The sequence below is a fragment of the Cynara cardunculus genome, assembly GCF_001531365.2.
Source record: "Cynara cardunculus var. scolymus isolate 2C chromosome LG 8, CcrdV1, whole genome shotgun sequence".
Classification (NCBI taxonomy): Eukaryota; Viridiplantae; Streptophyta; class Magnoliopsida; order Asterales; family Asteraceae; genus Cynara; species Cynara cardunculus.
This window is the reverse complement of record NC_037535.1, coordinates 24,125,555-24,129,970: the sequence shown is the minus strand read 5'-3', so window position 1 is coordinate 24,129,970 and position 4,416 is coordinate 24,125,555.

Below are 4,416 nucleotides of genomic sequence, written 5' to 3'. Positions count from 1 at the left end.
ACACACACAACATCTAAAACCCTTTCTTTCCTTCTTCTATCCCAGAGTAAAGAAGTCTTGATTACTTGAAACCCACCATCACTGGCTAATCCAATGCAATAGTTGTGTTTTTTTTCTTGAATATATGTACAACCAAAAGTGATCTCTCTCACACACCTTTCGTCAAACAGGTCGTGTGCTCACAATAATGAAACAATACTCCAAATACGAAACCCCCCACTCCCCTTAGAGTTCACTAGTAACATAAAATTTACAAGTAAATACAGTGCATTTCTTGAAACAAATCAAGATTCGTAACTTTCCAACTCGATCTTTTATCTCTACCTTCTTTGTATTTGTATCAAGATTTGAAAGATTCAAGACAAAAATAACTTTCAAACGAATCTTCACTGGTTCCAAGATACCCAACTCTTTCTTTTTTTTCACTCTGTGAAATTAAAGAAATAAAAAAAACACCCCAACTCACCTTTCTCGCTGTAATAAAGAAATATACAAAGTACGCTGGGAGACGAATGATTAATACATGATTGGGGGTTTTTCTTAGCAACTTCTCAACGGAGTCAATAATCCATCCAACTGGAGTCTGAATGATACACCTTCACACCTCTCTTCCCCTTCCGCTTCTCTCTCATAATACACGAACTCATAAATACGTAAGAGAGAATTGCGGGCCGCTCCAAATTTGTGCGTAATTGGCGGAAACGACGTCGGTTGTCGCCAGCATTTTGAAAAAGGGAAAAAGGGTGAACGCTAGTATTTAATAACAAGTTTGGTAATATATTTAATCAAGGTGGGACCACCAGGTTTATTTTAGGAGGTGTTTGTGGTTGCTTATAAAAGTTGTTTTTTAATTTATTTTAGTTTGACAGTGGTGATAAGCTATTTTTTGGTGTTTAGATAAGAAAAAAAACAACTTATACCGGTGTCAAACTGGTAATAAGCTGTTTTTGATAAGTTAATTCTTCATGACTTATAAAAAACTGTTTATTACCAGTTTACAATTTTAACCTTGTTTTATTTAACTCCGGTTTAATACCACATAAGTTAATAAACACTTTTACAAAAAAAAGCCTAAGTTGTTGCTCAAGGGTGAGGTCTATAGGGTGTAAATGAGCTGAGTCGAGTTGAGTAGTAGGTTATTCGAGGTCGGTTCTAAAAAGTTGTATCAGGTTCGATTCGGCTTCGAACTCGAATAACTTTTTTAACATGGGCTCGAGCTCGAACTCGAATATTTTTTAAGTTATGGAGCTCGAGCTCGATGCTCATTTATGGGCTTGTACCCACGATCAATTAACTCGTTTATTGGCTTGAGATTGATGATTTATACATTTTTATTGTATTATTTATGAACATATGAGTATGTTTGACTCGAAAAAAAGGTACATGCTCGAATGCCTCAACTTGACTATAAAGTTTTAATCGAGCTTTTGAGTAAGCCGAATCGAACATTGGTTTTATGAAGATCGGCTCGTTAAGTTAAACGAGATCTATTTTATGTGGACAATTATTCTATGACGAATGGATTGGAGTCGAGTACGAGACTTTAGTGTAATAGTAGACTATTTTGACACATACTAAGGACTCCATTTGTAAAATAACTTATTGTGCTTTTATTCTTGCCAATAAAACTCCGGTTAATCTAGACCTTCTGTACCATCGAAACGTCGTTCTAGGCAGATCCCGCTCCTAAACATAAGGGATAGGGGTCTTGGACACTGACCTACCATATCAAAAGGGTCGTAGAGAACCTAAAGCACGAAAGAGGCTACAATGAAGCATTCATTTGGGACTGTGTTGGCAGTTGCTGAATGGTTTACTCCAGAATGATTAAGTGGTCAGAATGATTAAGATCTTCTTATGATGTAGTGCAAAATAAAATATAATTGTTTGGTAATTGTTCACAATAAAATTAGGTCGTTGAATGGTTAAAGGAGGCCTAAGATACAAAATCATTCAGATGATTTCAGAACCATTACGAGGCATAATTTTTTGTGTCAAACAAGATTCACCTCTTAGCGATTCAGCGGTTATTTCTTAATGGAACTATTAAAAAGTAAACAAATAATCTATTTATATTTGAAGTAATGAGAGAGTCTCTTTTTATTTAGACAAAGTCATCATGCTCCTTTACCAGCTGAACTACACACCATAAGTTATACTTTTTATATTAAAAAATTGCAAAATTTGTTATAAAAATGTGTTGACTTTTATGATAGTCAACATAGCTTGTTCCACAGCTCTGCCCCCCATATGATCAGTTGCTTTGGGGATCTGAGATGTATATCATCACTTATACACTCTTTATTTTATTGGTTTTTATTATAATACTATATTTAACCATGTATTTGCACAATCACATGTGCATTTGGAAAGCAATGTATCATGTTAAAACATACCAAAATAATATAAAAAGATTTAAAAATTATATCAGAATTTTAATTCGTAACTGATAATGGGGAGAGGACCGAAACATACCACTAAAAGGCTCTACTGAAACAAAGATGGGTTGTCAAGAACGTAGATGAGGTAGGATGGACAGTTGGTCAGATCTAGTATAGATCGTACATGGACGGTAGTTGGAGTCGGTGGCTCTCTTAGGGTTCCCTTATCGGGGATCCCTGGGGAAGAGGATCAAGTTGACTCTTGTGAACATCTTGATGCACTATCTCCCTTTAACCCTTTGAGCAGAATGCGGCAAAAGGAAGAAAAATCCATGGATCGACCCCATCATCTCCACCCCATAAGAACTACGAGATTACCTCAAGAACGCTTTCCGCATCCAGAGGTCATGTACCGATCATAGAACCTTATTCAATAAGGGGAACACATTAGTTGTTTGCTGCCAAGTTGTATAAAAGAATAAAAAGAATTTGTGAATGTATCGTAATTACAAAGTAGACATAGCAAACAGGTAATGATAATTGAAACTATTTCATATCACTGACTCTGGAAAAAAAAAATAATGTTACGTAATTACCAAAATACCCATCACATTGAACAAATGATTGAATTTAACCGTCTCATTTGTATAAATGCAATAAGTTTTAGGAATACTGAAAAGTGTATATGTTGTCATTTGATGAGTGTCGTCATAAGCTACGGAAAACCCCACTTGGACTTTGCAAAAAAAATAAGAAACAATTATTTGTCATTTCAGTGAAATCATGCCGTAATATTTCTAGCTTGCACGAAATGTAGGGATGTTTTAGACTACCAGTAAAGTGTATTATAACGACAATTGAATCGTCTATCATAAATCTTAGCCTTGTTGCCTCTTATTATTGTTAATAAGGGGTGGTAATTTTGTATTGAATCAAACCAACCAACATGTGTACAAACTGTACCAATTAAAATGGTACCACTTACTGTTGGTTGGTATTATCGTACCAAATAAATACCAACCAAATATATAAACTTGGTTGGTATATGGTATTGGAAGTTACATACCATAATAGTATTGTGGTACCAACTTATTTATTTTTATTAGTCTTTGTACTTTTATATATTGAATATTAAACATTGTAATTTTAATTGTTTTATTTGAACATTTGAATATTTGCAAATTTTATTCCTTGCAATTAAAACTACTTAAACATCACATTTATTACATAGAAACTCAAAATGTTACTTAAAATTTGAACAGAATGACAAGTTTTCATATATGTAAGGTGAAGTTGGTACAAAACTAGTACCAACCGAAAAAAATTAGTATCAATTATAGTTGGTTGACATATTATACGATATAATATTTTGCATACAAATTATAATTGGTTGGTACATAATATTGAGAAAAATAAACTTGGTATTGTACAACAGAAATACAAACTAGCAGAAAATCGATAAAAACGTCATTTTGTTTTACACTTGAAACTTTAACATCCCGTGAAGGTAACATTCACGGTGTTTTTGGCTTTTTTGCTGTGTATGTTCGGATTTTCTTTACTTTTATAATGTTTTATTGTAAAGTTTTAACAGTGTTTTTGATGTTTAGGTTTAGATTTTGTTTATCTTTAGAATGTTTTGCTGTATGTTTTAATGTAAAATTGTGGCCTTATGGATTTCATAAAAACAAATTGGTCCCCATAAACCCTAGCATGCATACATATACATATATACACATACATACATACATATATATACATACTATATATATAGGGAAGGGTTCAAACGAGAACCCCTGTGATTTACGAGAATGCAAGAACAACCCAAGAACCACATATTGTGATAAAAAATAAAATTAAAAGATTTTTAAAATTAAAATTGAAATTTAAAAAAAAATCAGAAAATATTAAAATTAAAAGAGTAATAATGAAAATGATATCATAAAATCTTTTAATACGATTACACGATCATGATTATCATTATCTAATAAACGGTTAATCATGTGATATGGGTGTGATAATCATGTGATTATCA